The following is an 18,663-nucleotide window of genomic DNA, read 5'->3' as shown; positions in this document are numbered from 1 at the left end:
CCTGGTGGTTTTACGGCGGGGTTCTAAGTTTGCAAAGTTAGCTTTGTCTTTAAGTGATGAAACACTTGTGTGATATGAATAGTCTAAAAGGCAAATCTTACCACTCTGTTTTGGACGGATTGGAGTGTTTTTGTAAGGTTAGATTGGTGTGAGTCCCAGATCGAGCAAGCATATTCTAGGTTGGGGCGGACTAATGGTAAATAAGCGGACAGTTTTACGTGAGTGGGAGCAAGTCGTAGTGCTCGCCTAAGATAACCTAGAACACGGGCAGCTTCATTAGTGATGTTATTTATATGAGATGTCCAGGTAAGATCTTGAGTAAATGAAATGCCCAGGTATTTATATGTAGTTGGATGCAATATTTGTTCACCACATAAAGTATAGTTTTGGGTGTGATATGATGCACGACGATTAAATGAGACTAGAGTAGTTTTGTTTATGTTTAGCTTCATTACCCAATTAGTGCACCATGTTTCAACAAGTTTCAAATCACACTGAAGATTAAATGAGTCCATGATGTTTGTTATTTTACTGTAAATGACGCAGTCGTCAGCGAAGAAACAAATAGTGGAAGACAGCTCTATTAGGAACATCATTAATGTATATTAAAAATAGTAAGGGTTCTAAAACAGTACCTTGTGGTACACCAGAAGTGACTGCATGGGGTCAAGGAAGATGCGCGGTTATTGGCCCATACGAACTGTTGGCGATTAGTAAAACAATTTTGCAGCCATTCAAGCACTAGTGGGTTTACGTTTAGTCGTGAGAGCTTATGGAGTATTCTTCGGTGGGTAACTTTGTCAAAAGCCTTTTCAAAATCTAAATACAGCGCATCCACTAATGTGTTAGTGTCTAAGCTAGAGCTGATGTCGTTAGTGAATAATGCTAGTTGGGTAGAGCAGGATAGGTTTTTTTTTTTTTTTAAATCCGTGCTGACTGGGATGGAAGAAGTCGACAGACTGCAGGAATTTCATTATGTGTGAGTGAATTACATGCTCTATTAGCTTGGAGGGAACACTGGTTAAAGAAATAGGGTGATAATTTTTAGGGGACGATGGCGAGCCTTTTTTATGCACTGCAATAATTTTTCCCACTTTCCAGTCATGAGGTATGGCATTGTGTTCGAGTGATTACTTGAAAATGTGAGAAAGAATGATGGCGACAGTATCTTTAGTATTGCGAAGCACTTTAGCGTTGATGTTATCGACTCTGGCCTATGATGACAGTTTTAGAGATTCGATTAGCAATTTTATTTCGTTAGGCTCGAATTGTATGTCTGGCATTGGTGGGTAATCAAAATATGGATAGCGAGGCATGCAATCATCGGATTAAATTGTAAAGTTGGCAGAAAAGACATGATTGAATGATTCGCTCACAAGATTTTGTGATATGGGTGAACCTAGGTCGTCACACAGGGTTAATGAGTTGAGTGGCTTAGGCCTTATTGCTTTCCAAAAGTGTCGAGGGTTATAGAAGCATTGACGGTAAAGTGGTTGCGTAAAATGTTTTTTTTAGCGTTAGCGGCGGGATAAGTAAAAATTTTTCCGCATAATGGTACTGTTGCCATGCGCAGGAAATGTTGCTGAGTTTTGCATAACAGAAGAAGCTTTTCCTTTTATTCAGCAGCCTTTTTAATGTTTGGTTGAACCATGAGGATGACGATCGCGTAATGACTGTTTCTGTAGGAATGTGTAGGTGGATCAGTTCCTCCATTTTGTGCTTGAACAATGACCAGTTAGTTTCAACAGTACAATGCGAGAAATTAGCAAGGAAAGAATGACTAAATTCCGTTAGTTTGCTTTTTAGGGTGTTGAAGTCTCCTTTATCATAGAGCTTTAATGCTTTCGTTACTTTTTGAGCGTGCAGTGTCAGGGTATAATAAGAGCCGTGAATTACAGAGTAGTCGCTGAGGCCTGATATATGCGTGAGGGGTGAAATATTATCAAGATGTGAGGTAAGCACGAGGTGGAGTACGTTAGACGGGTGGCTATTTTGACTGGTAGGAATGGTCACGAGTTGCGATAAACCAAATGTGAGACACGTGTTAAAGAAATCGCTCTCGACATTCTGCTTAATTAACGTCATCCCGAGATTGTTCCACGTTATTGAAGGAAAGTTTAAGTCACCCAGTATGAGCAAGGGTGTGTTTGGGTGTGATTCGGTTATGTAATGGAGCGTGTTGTGGAATTCCATTGCAAATGAAGCGTCCGCATATGGGGGGGGGGGGGGGGGGAAGGGGTGGCGGTAACCACAGCCGATTATCATGGGTGGGTTAGTGGCTTTGGAATGAAAGAATATTAGCTCTAAACTTGAGCTAATATTTATTGGGCAGCAGAGCAGGCTTTCATGAGTGGCGATCAAAACGCCGCCGCCTCGCCTGTCTGCACGATCATGTCGAAAAATGTGATAGTTGGGGAAAGTAGCGCAGAGTTCGGCATTAGGGACCGAAGGATTCAACCATGTTTCAGTTAGGAAAACTATTTTGCGATCTGTTTTGTAGATGAGGCTCTGTAAGGGATCCAGTTTTGTTAAAATGCTACGGATATTAGCGTAGAGGAAAGCGACGGATTTAGTTCGAGACTTAGGGCTTGAGCGCCTAGCTATGGTGAATGTGGGATAGGGGAGTCATGTTGTGGTTATAGTGGGACAACTGTCTGTGATCGGTGATCGAACACGTATGTGCAATTATCTACAGTGAGCTTGTTGTAGCGAAACTTAGATTATTTAGGTTGAGTTTTCGAAAATTCGAGGAGGTGTTTGCGGGCCAAACGTGTTCTGGATGAGTATTCTTCTGATATCAAGTATGGATAACCCTTAAGTTTTTTGGCATTCAACATGAAAGTTTCTTTTGTTTTGAAATGAGAAAACTTTACTATTATTGACCTATTTTTGTTTGCCTGGTAGGGTCCGAGCCTATGTGCGCGCTCAATATCGACAGGTTGGATAGAAACGACGAGATTTTCTTGGCAAAGCTTAATAACATTCTTTTCAAAGTCATCCCAATACTCCCAGGCGCTATCTTTAACGTTGAAAATTATAAGGTTGGAACAACGAGACTGTTCCTCAGCACTATCCAATCTGGCTGTTAGGACGGCTATCTGTTTCACATGATCGTCAACAAACGTCCTCAGAATACCAACTTCTATCTTGATAGCGACTAAAGAGGCACAGTTTTCTTCACTTTTAGCATACGTTTGTTTATTTCAGCAAAGTTTATGTCATACGGAGCCAATTTTGTGTTTATAGCTTTCATCTCGCCAACAAAGGTGGTTTGACCGGTATGATTTCTATCAAGGCAGCCAGTATTCCTGATGACGCTTCTTTGGACGAGGAGCGGGTGTATGTGCCGGCTTTTCTTCAATGCCACTGGACATGGTAAGAAGACATAAAAACTATGGGCACAGTCTAAGGCGATTGCTAAACACCAATGTGGGCTCGGCAGCGCTAACAAGCCGCGGTAACCTGTTTTAGAAGCAAGTAAGGAAACATTGTTTGTTACCTGCACAAGAATCCTGGGAGGCATATGAGCAGGTATAATTTTATGTGCGCTGCCGAGCCCACTGAAGGATGCGACGAGTGTATTTGTCCTTATATCGGGGCATGCTGATGGTCGTGGCGATCCGGTTGATGAAGGTAGGGGGGGGGGGGGGGCGGAGATTCGAGGTGAACCGGTTGCGCCGCGGGCACTGGAAGACGGTCATGGGGTGTTCTGACAGCTGCCTGTCTTTTCCACGGGCAGCAGGCAGGCATTGAGGTCCGGCTATCTGCAGTAGGCGATAGTGGCAGGTAGGAATCGGAGGCTTGGCGGGTCTCGCTGACGTGCGCAATTAGCGCTAGTAAGCTGACCTGCACAAGAAGCACGGGAGGCATATGAGCAGGTGTCATTCTATGCGCGCTGCCGAGCCCACTGAAGGATGCGACGAGTGTGTTTGTCCTTTTATCGGGGCATGCTGATGGTGGTGGCGATCCGGTTGATGAAGTTAAGGGGGGTGGGGGGGACGGAGAGTCGGTCTCGCTGACATGCGCAATTAGTGCCAGTAAGGTGACCTGCAAAAGAAGCACGGGAGGCATATGAGCAGGTGTCATTCTGTGCGCGCTGCCGAGCCCACTCTCTCAAATACAGGAGAGACTATTATAAGCTACGGATATGTAAAGCTCTTACGATACGGAGTTTAGAGAATAAAAGGAAATTTTTGAAGCATTCTTTCGAATGATTCACGATGAACTTTAAATAACATTGGTTTGTATTTAAATCATTCGGCCAGATTGGTCGGTCGCCTGAAGGGCTTCGACCACGCACGTCTCTGTTTTTTCGTTCATTGGACCCAATGACATAGGACTGCGGAGCAAACTAAGAGCCAATACCGTTCATAGCTGGCACGTCGGCATAGCTCGGATGGTGATAATAGTTATTGAACTCTCTTTCTTTTCAAGCAAGCGGCCATGTTCGAGGAACGAATGGGAGTAAAAAGCCGCATCATGCTGCTTGACAAGCTCCCATCATCTATGAGTGTTAGGCAGGGCAATGCAGACAACAGTAGTGGTTGAAGCACGTACTTAGTGCGCACAGGTTACAAATTACAGATTACAAATCGAGAAATACAGTGATGATCAAAAGAAATAGCTTCAAACAAAAACAGCCAGAGAAACTTGGGAAGCGCTTCGACTGGATATCGCGGAGCGCCCGTACATTGGAAGAAAAATAGGGAGTACACACATTTTGTAAGGACTTTGTTCTTGAAAGAGATCGCAGAAACAATGTTAGGAATACTTCGTCGCCTTCCTCGATAAAATCGCAGCAAAACTGACGCACAATTTTGTTTAAGCTGACAACGGTCGCTGCCTATCTATAGAAACACAACACGGCGCAGTATGCAAGCATATACACTTCTGGAACCTGCAGTAGGCCAGTAAGACGTAGCACCTTCAAAACTATAAAGATTATAGGCTGTCAGTCTGGCGTAATTTGTTGCGAAGAGGTTTTACATCCGCATCCTGAAAACGTTTGTCCATAACTGGAAATAGACACATAGATGCTTTACTTATGCAGTATTTCATTTGCGTGGTGTAAGAAAATATCAAATTCTGGAAACCAGAGGTCGAAGAGATTGTGCTAGTGAAGGTAAATGCTGCACCGTTTCGTCCCGTACGCTAGCTGACTCCTCAACGAAGCGCCAGCACCAACTGCATGTATTGCGCCGTAGGTGGTCTTGTAAGCACAGAAGACGGGCTACCTGCAGCATATTTTGTATTGGAATTAACAGCAGCCATAAACGTGCACTTGATTCCTATATGCCGGCGTGCTCTGCTTTGAGTGGTCCAGCAAGGGACGAATGATGAACAAACCCTTTAGGCTGTTGATGCAGCATAGCTCGTAGTCAATAGGTAGATCCCCCCACATAAAAAAAATAAAAGCCTTTGTAATAGGAGTCTTTGAAAAGGGCGTTAAGCCGTCAGCAGTCAATGCAACGTTCTGCGATCAGTCGTTGCACTTCTGTAAGCGCACGCCCGAGCGTCGGAGAGAGAGCTTCGCTGTCGTTTTCTTTCCTGACCGTCACGCGCGTTGAACATGGTTGTCGTTCTCTTCAGAGCATCAGGCACTGAACATATCAGAGCCGAATACCTGTTTTACAACTTTCCCCGGGGCGGATTATGGCGATGTGACGATGGCAGGGTGGTAGTAAGGCTTCAGGCGGTTACTGTGCACTATTTCACGATTGCGGCGACGGTGGTCAGCGGATGGCGTAAGGGGTTCGATGAGGTAGTTGACGGGGGATGTTTGCTTGACAATACGGTAGGGGCCCTGATACTTGCTCAAAAGTTTGGGTGAAAGGCCGGGACTGGAGGAAGGCACCCATAGCCAAACCAAAGAGTCTGTACGGTAAGTAGGACGAAGTGCAGTTTGATCTCGTGTGGTTTTCTGCTGTTGCTGAGCGTGAGAATATGCCTCCACTGTTTGGGACCCGTACACAAAACGCAACATTCACGCACTCGAAATGATCCAACGCAAAGCTGTTCGTTTTATTTTTTCCAAGTATCGTGCAATCGATTCACCAACAGAACTAATGAAGCAACATAACATCCCAACACTCGAATTACGAAGAAAGATTCAAAGACTCAAACTTCTGTTCTTGCTGAAACACAATAAATTGTTAATGAACTCCTGGCCTTACCTGAAACCGTTAAACACCCGTCTGACAAGAAATCGTCACGAACATCAATTAAGTCCATACAATTCTAGAGTAAACGCTTTTAAATATTCCTTTTTTCCTCGTACTATAGAAGACTGAAACCGACTGCCACCTCACCTAACAAATAGCATCGACTCGATTTACCTAATTGAGTCTTGACTACCTTAACTAACCTGTTGTTGTGTTGCTGCTTTAAATATTTGTGTGTGTTTTAAATAACAAAAAAAATGTTTTCCCTTGTACTGCCGATTTCAATGACGTTTTTCATTTGATTATTGTACCAAATGTTCGATTTTTCAATATGATGTAATAATATTATAGTTGCCACTCCTGCTTGGGCCCACCAAAGGGCCTGCAGTATATTGTAAATAAATAAATAAATAGAAGTGAAGGACCGGGAAAGCTGGCGGCATTCTTCAGCATAAGTTGCAGCTTGTGAAACAGTCGTGAATTCGGAAGAATCCGGTCGGTAAGGGAGAATGGTGTCCATGGTACAAGAGGGCTCACGACCGTACAGAAGGAAGTATGGCGAGAATCCTGTGGTTGCTTGAGTGGCAGAGTTATAAGCGAATGTGACGAATGGAAGAACGCGGTCCCAGTTGGAGTGGTCGGAAACGACATACATTGCCAGCATGTCGCCCATGGTGCGGTTAAAACGCTCAACCGTTACATTTGTTTGCCGATGGTACGCGGAGGTGGCGCTATGAACGATTTTGCATTCTCTAAGAACAGCTTCGACAACTTTAGAAAGGAAGGCTCTGTCACTCAGCAATTCTTTGGGAGCCCCGTGGCGAAGAATGATGTGATGGAGGATGAAGGAGGCAATGTCTTGGGCTGTAGCAGGTGGCAAAGACGCCGTTTCGGCGTAGCGTGTGAGATGATCAATTGCAACGATGATCCAGCGATTGCCTTTTGATGTGCTAGGAAGCGGGCCGTACAGGTCGATTCCAACGCGCTCGAAGGGTTGAGCTGGGCAGGTCAAGCGGCTGCAGAGGAGCGGCGGGCTGGCGAGGTGGGTGTTTTCGGCGCTGACACTCTTAGCAGGACTGGACGAACCGACGAACATAACGGTACATCCCACGCCAGTAGTACCGTTGTCGCAGGCGAGTGAAGCTTTTCAATAAGCCTGCGTGGGCATGCTGGGGATTATCGTGGTAATGGGAGCAAATCACAGAGCTCAGATGGGTCGGTATTACAAGCAGCCACTTTCTACCATCCGGAAGGTAATTCCTACGGTAGAGGAGCTCGTCTCTGATGGCGAAATGGTGAGACTGGCGACGGAGAGCGCGGCAAGGAGGTCGTGAAGCGCGGCCAGATAAAACATCCAGGAGTGAAGCGATCCATGCGTCTTTGCGTTGCTGGGAAGTCATATCGGTGAGCATGTCGGTGGGGTGTAGAACGGATATAGCAGGAGTGGCTTCAGACGGCAATGGAGAACGTGAGAGAGCATAGGCATCGGCATGTTTACGGCCAGAGCAATAGATGACGTTACTGTCCTATTCTTGGAGCCTCAGAGCCCAACGGGCCAGTCGACCAGAAGGATCTTTCAAAGAAGAGAGCCAGCAGAGGGAGTGATGATCGGTGACGACATCAAAAGAACGGCCATACAAGCAGGGGCGAAATTTTGCTATTGCCCAGATGATAGCGAGACACTCTTTCTCGGTGACGGAATAGTTTGCTTCAGCTTTTGTTAGGGCACGACTGGCGTAAGCGACAACGTACTCATCAAAGCCAGACTTCCGCTGAGCGAGTACTGCGCCGAGGCCGACGCCGCTAGCATCAGTGTGGATTTCCGTGGGAGAAGAAGGGTCGAAATGACGCAGGATTGGCGGAGTCGTCAGAAGGTGGCGGAGTGTCGCGAAGGCATCATCACAGTGTGGAGACCAGGCTGAAAGATCGTGGCTGTACAGAAGCTTGGTGAGAGGGTTGATGATTGTGGCGAAATTGCGAACGAAGCGGCTAAAGTATGAGCAGAGGCCGACGAAGCTGCGGAGTTCTTTCACATTAGTTGGCTTGGGAAATTCTGCCACAGCGCGCAGTATTGCTGGATCGGGAAGAACGCCATCCTTGGAGACGACATGCCCGAGAATGGTTAGCTGTCGTGCTCCGAAACGGCACTTCTTTAAATTTAATTGGAGGCCAGCGTCGGTCAGGCATCGCAGAACTGTCTGAAGGCACTGCAGGTGAGATGGAAAATCTGGGGAAAAGATGACAACGTCGTCCAGGTAACAAAGGCAAGTGTGCCATTTGAGCCCTCTGAGTAGGTTGTCCATCATGCGTTCGAATGTGGCAGGGGCATTGCATAGTCCGAATGGCATGACAATAAACTCATAGAGCCCATTGGGTGTGACGAAAGCGGTTTTTGGGCGATCGGCCTCTGCCATCGGCACCTGCCAATAGCCGGAACGCAGGTCTATTGAAGGAAAGAGTTCAGCTCCCTGCAGGCAGTCAAGGGCGTCATCGATACGAGGGAGAGGATAAACGTCCTTGCGCGTAATCTTGTTCAGTCGGTGGTAGTCTATACAGAATCGGATGGAACCGTCTTTTTTCTTGACCAGGATGACCGGAGACGCCCAAGGGCTGTGCTACGGTTGGATGACGTTGCGCTGGAACATGTCAGTCACCTGTTCGTCAATAATGCGGCGCTCGGCGGCTGAAACACGGTACGGACGCTGGCGCAAAGGGGCATGCGTGCAGGTATCAATGCGGTGAGTTACGGCAGTTGTGCGCCCAAACGAAGGTTGCTGGGAGTCGAACGAAGCCGCGAAACGTTGTAGGATGGCGACAAGCTGGGCTCGTTGTAAGGGCGTCAGGCCAGCGTCCATGGACCGGTGGAAAACTTCGAGGGAAGATGAAGTGGCGACAGGAAGAGGCGTTATAGCGCTGATGTGAAGGCCGGCAGTGTTGTCGACGAAGGGATAGGTGAGAGTGGAATCGAGCAAAGCAACGCTACCCAATGACTGGCCACGTAGCAAAGTAGTTGGGCAGGGGCACGGGTTACAAACAAAAATAGCACTTGAGCTGCGAAAATTGTTAGCACAGCATGGGGCAGCAACACGGATTTTTGGTCATAGCATCGTAACGAGGGTGTGTAGATAACAGTGGCGTCGGAAAGAGCAGCACAATAAAGAGGCACAAGCACTGAGGAGAAAGGCGGAACGTCGGTGTCCTCTGCGACGTGCACGGTAGCGGCAGCAGCAGCGGATACGTCGAAAGAAGTGTCATTAAGGGGTGATAACTCAAGTTGAGCATGGGCGCAGTCTATTATGGCGTTATGATTGGAGAGGAAGTCCAAACCAAGGATGACATCGTGTGATGAGCGGGCGAGAACGAGGAATTTAATTGTGTATTGAACTTCGTCGATGACAAGGCGGGCGGTGCAGGCGGCTAATGGTCGAATGTCCTGAGCGCTGGCGGTGCGAAGAGAAACGGCAGGAAGCGGTGTCATTACCTTTTTGAGTTTGCGACAGAGGGTGTAATTAAGAACTGATATGGCTGCGCCACTCTCTACAAGTGCTTCGACAGGAACTCCTTTAATGATTACGGTAATAATGTTGCCTGGTACTGAAACAGGTCTTGTGTTAGTCCCTGATGGCGCAGTTCTTGCCTCCAGAACTGCGGCCGTTAGTTTTCCGTGTGAACGGCTGATTGGCGGCGGAGCATCGGAGAACGGGAACGACGGCGAGGTGTAAGCGAGCGGTGGGATCGGCGATCGTAACTTTAAGAGGACTGCCGAGGAGGCTCAGCGAACACGGGCGAGGGGGACGGGGTAAGATTGTACATCGGCTCACGTGTATAGTCGTAGGGACGAGGGCCACGATTGCGGCAAAAACGGGCCACATGGCCGGCGACTCCACAGGCGTAGCAAATGGGTCGGTTGTCTTGTGTGCGCCAGTGGTTGGAAGGCTGTGGCTGTAATCGACGGCGGAGAACTGGATGATAAGGGGGGATTGTAGGCTGTTGATGTTGCTGATGTCCCTGAGGTTAGTATAGAAGGAGAGGCCGGCTGTATAAAGGGTGGCCGCACCAAAACATCAGCGTACGTGAGAGCAGCCGCCACCAGGGGCTGCTGAGGAGGTGAAGGCAGAACCTCAGCGACCTGCTCTTGTATAACACGCTGAAGGGTGGGATTGAGCGGCGGCGCAGGCGTAGGTGCTGGGGAGCAGGTAGACAAAGAAAGCTGGCGTGCGACTTCCTCATGAACAAACTGTTGAATCTGCTGAATGAACGACTGCTGATCCAGGGCACCATCCCCGGAGAGAGCCAAGCTGGAAATGGTGGCCTGCTGAAGGCCAGCACGTCGTGTGGAAAGCCGCCTTTTGCGCAGCTAGTCGAAGCTTTGGCAGAAGCTGATAACATCGGACACAGTTTGGGGATTTTTGGCGACAAGCATATGGAAGGCGTCATCGTCAATGCCTTGCATAATGTGCCCGATCTTCTCGGCGTCGCTCATGGTAGGGTTGACGCGCTTGCAGAGGTCGACGACATCTTCTATGAAACAGGTGAAGTTCTCGCCGGTTTTTTGTAGCCCGACTTTGCAAGCGTTGCTCGGCGCGAAGCTTACGTATAGCGGGACGGCCAAAACCTTCGGTCAGGCTGGTCTTGAGAGCCACCCAGGTAGTGATGTCACTCTCATGGTTACGAAACCATAGATTGGCCACGTCGCTCAAATAAAAAATGACGTTTGTGAGCTTCACGTTGTCGTCCCACTTGTACGCACTTACGCGTTCATACGAAGCTAACCAGTCTTCTACATCCGTGTCATCGGTGCCGCTGAAGATGGCTGGGTCGCGCTGACGCGCTGCACCGGGACAGATGACAGGCGATGGGGTTCGCGGCTGGTTGGTGGTCTCAGGCTTCGCGGAAGGGGTAGGCAACGCTCGGCTGCGAAGCTTCAGGTTGAGGGGATTGCTGTCACCTCCCCCACTTGTAATAGGAGTCTTTGAAAAGGGCGCTACGCCGTCAACAGTCATTGGAACGTTCTGCGATCAGTCGTTGCACTTCTGTAAGCGCACGCCCGAGCGTCGGAGAGAGAGCTTCGTTGTCGTTTTCTTTCCTGGCCGTCACGCGCGTTTAACATGGTTGTCGTTCTCTTCAGAGCATCAGGCACTGAACGTATCAAAGCCGAATACCTGTTTTACACCTTATTTTCTATACGTTCTCTACCTTCGCCTGGCAGAGAAATAAATCTAGCTTTCTCAGATGTTCTGGAAGTAAGTGTATTTAAATTAAATGCATTGCACGGTACCCAACATTTTACTACAAGCTGTGTACTTGTTGTGGCAGCTGTTAACTAGTTCGGACATAACATAACATAAAGAGAAAATATTGAAGAAACTTGAAGCATAGCAACCCCGCAATTGCAGACTGGAATTATGTGTCAATGAATTCTTTTGTTTTACAGAAACAAAAAACATGAATGCATGCTCACCACCCAAATATTTGTCCAAAATTATTGTTGCTTGGTCATGCTGCTCTTCAAGGAAATTTAGCTGTATAAGCGCGTGTATAAGTCTCATGATCTTCCTTCGAATTGTTTTGCAAAGTCTGCTTAACATCACGAGTTTAAATGCTTGTTCCTGTGGAGTATTCTGGGAAGATTCTCCATGCTTTTTAGGAATATTATCAAAACACATTGCAACCAGACCGAAGGTACTTCAATCTACAAATTACGTTCGTTCGCTCTGACAGTTTAGAAAAAACATACTGTCTTTGTCAATAGTAACCAGGCTGCTGGGTTTCCTTCTCAGCCGTGTCTGAAACCCTTGATCTATTTCAAAAAGCAAAAAATGGTCTTTACAGATAAGAGTGATGGGCTTTTTTTTCCGCACAGGTGATTAATAATTTGGCATGTCCTGTAAAACGCTTAACTACAGGGCTAAGGAGCAAATCGGGCAGCCTGGTTACTTTTGGAAAAGACGGTACGTTCTTTCTAGCAGTGTTAGACAGGCGGCTATTCGCGACGCAGTGGCGCCAGCCTTCGCCGTGCAGCGTACGCATTGTTCATTTCCACGCCTGAGCAGCATCCCGTAACCCCGGCGGAATTCCAACTTGCGGTGTCATATGAAACCATGCGGGCAGCGCTGCCATGTTCGCACGACTGGCGCCGGCGCGCTCTCTCTCTTCCCTCTTTCTCCTCTCTAGCAGCGCAGTGCGCGCCTCGTGCACCCGCCGGGGTGGTGCAGTGGTAAGACGCCCGACTACTGTGCCGGAGTACCCGGATTCAAACCCGACCTCGGTGGCTGCGTTTCGATGGAGGCGAAACGAAGAGGCGTCGTGTGCTGTGCGATGTCGGCGCACGTTAAAGACCCCAGGTGGTCGAAATTACTCCGTAGCCCTACACTACGGCTCCTCTTTCTCTCTTTCCACTTTGACTCCCATCTTCCTCCCTTCCCTTACGGCGCGGTTGCGGTGTGCAGAGCAAACAAGTGAGACAGTTACCGAGCCTTTACCTTCCTATAAATCGGTCAGTTATCTGCTGGCCCCGCCGGGATGGTGCAGTGGTAAGACGCCTGACTTCTGTGCCGGACGGAGTACCCGGGTTCGAACCCGACTTCGGTGGCTGCGTTTCGATGGAGGCGAAACAAAGAGGCTTCCATGTGCTGTGCGATGTCAGCGCACGTTAAAGATCCCCAGGTGGTCCAAATTACTCCGTAGCCCTCCACTAAGGCTCCTCTTTCTCTCTTTCCACTTTCACTCTCACCTTCCTCCCTTCCCTTACGGCGCGGTTGTGGTGTCCACAGCAAACAAGTGAGACAGTTACCGCGCCTTTCCCTTCCTATAAATCAATCAATCAGAGGGTTGTCTGCTGCAGCTCCGCTCGCGCTCGGAGAATACATAGTAGAACGACGACATGCCTCGTCCTGTCTCGCGGAACAGTCTGCAGCTCAGTGTGAGTACCACTGATGCTTTATTTAAAGATATATGTTCGTAACGGAGTAGGTTTTTAGGAGCATTTGTTGCTTTTTTTGCCTCCCATATTGCTACACTTTTCTGCTGGAGTAAAGACACTGGATCACCAGGACCGACCACCTGCGTGCCAAATTCCTCTTGGGCTGCTTCGGTTGACGCTACATGCAAGGCTGGGCGGGACGACCAGTCAGATATCGATTTTTTATGCAGTGCGGCGTATTAACTGTAAATTAATCATTTTGTCACTCATTGGCACCGGATAATTAAGCCTAACAGAATGTGCAGATTTGCTGTTCATGTTCGCCGAGAGTAAGAAAAGCTTTTGCTTTAACTCTATATTGCACCAAGCAGAAAATATGCCTTCTTCATGAATTCCAAATTCAGCACACTAACATGGACAAACTAATTTTGTAGCAGTGGCAAATTTTCCTGCTCACGAACAGTTTGCCCAAGCTGTACTAAAAAAAACAATTCTGTATAATATTGTCTCTCATTTTTGTTTTCGCCTGCGGATGTTTGTACGAAAGGAAGATGGTGACATTCAAGCTGCTCTAGCATACATCGGCAAGGGCTGAAAGCTGCTGTCCTTATAACCGAGAGCAAAAGGCGCATGCTAGAGATGCTGGCTTGGCAGATACCCGAAGCTGCCTTTAATGCGGCGTCTTCCTACAACCTGGGTCTGCCGACATCTTGTCATTGGACCTAACCAGAGGTGAAGTCCTGGAAGTCTGAAAGAATTGTCCCTATAGTTTCGTTTTTTCACTATGCACTACATGCGCACCTAATACATATTTGTGAAAGGACATTTCTGGCTTTTTTGTGTGAATACATGTATACTTTCAGGATGCTGTAAATATTTTATTAGCTGCATGTAAAATGCCTGCACAGAAACAAACTCAACCCTGTGTTTGGCGCATGATGGCCTTAGCTGCCTCTGCGCCGTAACACCGATCAAATCAAGCAATGTGACAAAAAAAAAACAATATTAAACAATAATGGGATTGCCTGGATGCCAGTGATGCTAAACCAGTGGACAAGCTTGGCTGGGCGATGTTGGGCAGCCGATGAGCCTAGCTGGATAGCAGTTATTAAGAGCCAGTGAGTAAGCTTGGTTGTAAGTATTGGACAGCCAATGAGACTGGCTGGATGTACGTTATTAGCAACGAGTGGGTATGCTTGGGTGGAAGGTAATAAGTAGCCATTGAGTGAGGCTGCATGCCAATAAATAACCAAGTCTGCCATTGGTGCCCCTTGCAGGAAAGCCAGTCTAGTAGATTGAATTAAATCTTGACAACGGTAGCGTCCCAATAAAACCCCATTATTGGCTCCAATACTGGGGCGGGTTTCCCCCAATATTGGGCTGATGGTGGTCCATTGACGCGTGCTACTTGGGGACATGATGGGTGGGGTGGCTGCTCTGGCCTACGGGGCTTAGAATTGTAGGCCCTCGCCGTTTGCTGCGGGGACTCACCTGCCACAGGCGGGTCCCAGTTGTAGGCCTGTTGTAGGCCGTCATTGCATCCGCTACCGATTCGGTGGTGGACGAAGGCTGTTGCGACGGGTGTCTTTCTATCGCCCTCTTTTTATTTCTCTTTTTCCCCCCTGTCCGCCCGAGGCAGCGGAGGTGGCTCAGCTACAGAGCCAGTAGCAGGCCCGTGCATTTTCTTTTCCTTCCTGCAGTCGCAACAACGTGTCCTGACATATCGAGCACAAGGATGCCACTTCGTTTCGCGCCTATTGAAACGCAGCCGCCAGTAGTCGGGATCTAGCCCTAGTACTCCGACCCATAGAAAGAGGGGTTTTAAAAACTGCACCACAGCGGCCGCGATGGTAGAGGTGGTGGTAAAGCATTTATTTTACATTTTGAACGAGGTTAGTTTGGCGCGGAGCCTAAGGGCCTCGGCCTTATAATACTGGGTGGAGTCCCTAGTCAGGGACCCTATTGGCGGTTGCCGCCACCTGCGCACGCCGCGTTAAGGCCCATTGGGCCTGTAGGTTACAGCAGCCAAAAGTCGTCTCCCTGTCCTCCCGGGAAGGGTTACAGATGGGGAGAAGCGATGGGTTCTGTTGGCAGGCCCATACCACGTGGTAGGTGTCAGCCACCTCACCACAGTACTTGCACTGGCCAATGAATTGGTAGTCAAAATGTTGAAGTACTGCTGGGCACAATATCGTGTTGGTGAAGAGGCGCAGGAGCAGCCTCTCGTTCGCATTTCCCAACCCTTTGCGGGGGTTATGGTATTTGAGATGCGAATTTTGATAGAAAATTACAATGTCTTTGAATGTGCAAGCCGGATTGGAATCAATTTCTTAAGCCGATTCGAGTCCCGAGGAAGCTGCCGGAGAGAAAGCGCGCGGGCGGCTGCGTCAGCTGCCTCTTTCCCTCCTACACCCTGGCGGCTAGGAGCCCAGACAAGATATCGGCACGCGGGGCCGCTGTCCCAACTACACTTTTGATGTATTCTATAGGCTAACAGTGTGGTCCACCCTTGCGCGACTTTCCGACAAGCCCCTCGTGAGTCGGTGATGATATATTTAGAGGTGTAGTCAGAGGCGGCGAGTGCAATGGCTACCTCTTCAGCGTGTGTTATAGATTTGGCCTTGAAGGTAAGGCCATCGACTGTGTTCTCGTTGTGAACGACTGCGGCCCTATACCAGCACCTCGGATGGGGCCCGAGGCATCCACGTAGAACACACCTGATTTGTTGCCATGGTGGCGAGCCAAGGCTGACGCCCGCGCCAGGCGCCGCTCATTGTGGTCTTTTCGTGACATGTTGGCCGGGAGAGGAAGCGGGCGTGTCTCCAGAGTTCTGTAATGCGGAGCCTCTCCTCTGTGAACTGTTCATGTTGAATGTTTTGCCGGGCAAGAAGGCGGCGACCCGACACTTTCTGTTTGAGACGGGTATATTGGTTCATCAAATATGCTTCTCGAAGGTCCCTGTAACTGTTCACCACCTCTAGGGCCATTAGCCGACCGTTAGAGGTGGAGATTAGGAAGACGAGGGTACGTTTCACGGTTTTGCGGAGGATCACCTCGAGGGTTTTCTCCTCGTGCTCCCGCAAGTGGAGATAAGGAGTCGAATACTATTCGACTGGCTACGAAGGCGTTTGCCAGCCGCAAGGCATTCTTACTACCCCCCACATTTGTTAGACACCCGGCGGACCATACTGCCCACCTGGTCCCCCACTTGGCGGAGCTTGGCTAGTGTTGTGTCAGGGTATCTTTGGCGATGGATGAAGAGACCGAGTGCTCTTATCTCTTTTGATTAATGAATTTGACCGCTCGCAAGTGAGATGGAGATTTGTGCGGTGCGTCTTGGAGAGGGGCGGAGATGCACAAACTGCGATTTCTGATGGGAACATTGAAGACCACAGTGCCGGGCATAGCGGTCCATTATGCTTGTCACTGTTTTCAGGTAGGTTTCAATGTCGCCCACGCTGCCCTACGTGGCCCAGAGACTGATATCGTCGGCGTAGAACGCGTTCCTTCGACCTCAGCCAGCTGGACCGGCAGACGCATTATGGCAATGTTAAAAAGCAGAGGGGAGAGAACTGCGCCGTGGGGTGTGCCCCGCGGGCTGAGCATGAATGGTCCGTGCTCCTTGTCTTGTACTTCATGTAGGATCGTCGGTATGTAAGGAACTGTCTTATAAAATTGAAAGTATTGGTGCCACAGGTGGGTCAGTATTACTTCGTGTGTGACGTTATCAAAAGCACATTTCAAGTCTAGGGCAAGTACCACCCGGTCATTGTGGGGGCGTTCGAATGAGTTGAGAATTTCTCTGTTAAGTTGGAGAAGGACAACCTGTGCAAATCTGTGTGGGCGTAATCCGAACATGGTGTCCGCGAAAATGTGCCTGTGTTCAAGATACTCGGATAGCCGTTCGCGTACCATAGTCTCCATTAGTTTGCCCACACAAGAGGTGATAGAGATGAAGCGAAGGTTATCTGCGTCGATTGATTTGCCAGCTTTCGGGATGAAAGTCACAAGTTCCGTTATCCAATCGATAGGTAAGGGAGTTTCCCCTATCCAGATTGCGTTAACGTATTCAAGTAGGCACTGTTACATCGAGTCAGGCAGGTTCGCCAAAAGCTTGACGGTGACCTTGTGCCGACACGGCGCGGATCCTCTCTTCATTTTGACTAGACTGGCTCGAAGGTCGCGAAGCTGGAAAGGTTTGTCCAGCTCCGTTTACTCCTTGCCTGCGTAGGAGTACGCCGATCCTCGGGGGTCTTGAGCTCTGCACAATTAGCTGTCCCGGAGCGATTTGCCAGCTGCATAGTGGTGCCTTTAAAGGAGTGGATTGCTCGATACAAATGTATTGGGTTTCGGTGCGGGTCTGCGTTGGATAGATAAAAGCTCTGAAGTGCCTTCATGTATTACGGCTAGACATTTGTCGAGGTGCTGTATTGCAACGATCCACCCAGTTCAAGTCCGCGAGCTGGGCCACGTACTCGGCGGCTCGGTGGATGAAATCGGCAATACGTTCTTAAAGTTTGCGGGTGTGCTTTTGGCGACGCCAGCGGCATGTAAGGCTGCGGCGAGCTTCCCAGAGGTGAAGAAGGTGGTTATCCACGTCTTTATTGCCTCTGTGAGCTGGATCTGCGTTTTATGTGTGCGAAGGTGTGACATCAGTGACTGGGACCAGTTGGTGTACCCTTGCTCTGCTATGGGCGTGTTGGTAGTGGCGGGAAAATTTTGCCGGAAGATGGTCCAATTAGCAATGTGGATTTGTGTGGTAGGACACTTGAGGGGGCCTGTGTAGATCGTGGTATTGAGAAGGGAGTGGTCGCTGTCGAGGGTTTCCACGGTGTTAACACAGTCTGCGTGTCTTATGTTGCGAAAGAAGGTGAGATCCGGGCACGTGTCCCGCGGCACGGAGTTACCTACGCGTGTTGGGTAAACGGGGTCAGTGTGGAGGGGGAGACTCAGTGTAGACACAAGCTCCGCCAGTTTGCGTCCTCACTCCTCGTCTTTACGGTACCCCCACAGCTGACTGGGGCATTGACGTCACCCATATCAGGAGGGGGTCTCTACCCGCTGTCTTCAGCGCGCGGCTAAAGATGTCTGCGAACGTCACTAGCTTCAGTTTGGGCAAGCAGTATATGTTCAGTATGTGCATGGGAGGATTTGAGCGGCGGAGGGGAAATATTGTCACCATGACATACGAATAGGGGAATATTAGCTCTAGATCCACTTCTTTGGCAACGTATGATTTGCGTAAGAACAGATGGGACGAGGGGTCTCGCTGGAACGTCATTTAGGTTGTTAATTTGGCCACCGCTCCTGGCTTCCGGAGGGCGACCACGCCGGGGAAAAGTTTCGAATGTTTCTAAGTAGAGGCGGCGGGGTGGCTGCCTCTGCATTTAATCTACATTGTAGAGAAAGGAAGGCGTAGTACATCATTTGAGTGAACAACGCGAAATTGTGGGCAGCCACACTTAATTAGGTTAAGATCACTTGACGGCCAAAATAATTTTAAACTAAGACCTGTTATATCTACTGTATTGAAGCTTTCGCTTCTATTGGAAATTGGTTTATAATAAAGTAACGGCGCAA

The sequence above is a fragment of the Amblyomma maculatum genome, chromosome 6, assembly GCF_055883805.1.
Source record: "Amblyomma maculatum isolate TAMU_Amacu chromosome 6, ASM5588380v1, whole genome shotgun sequence".
In the NCBI taxonomy this organism is placed as follows: Eukaryota; Metazoa; Arthropoda; class Arachnida; order Ixodida; family Ixodidae; genus Amblyomma; species Amblyomma maculatum.
This window is presented reverse-complemented; position numbering follows the sequence as displayed.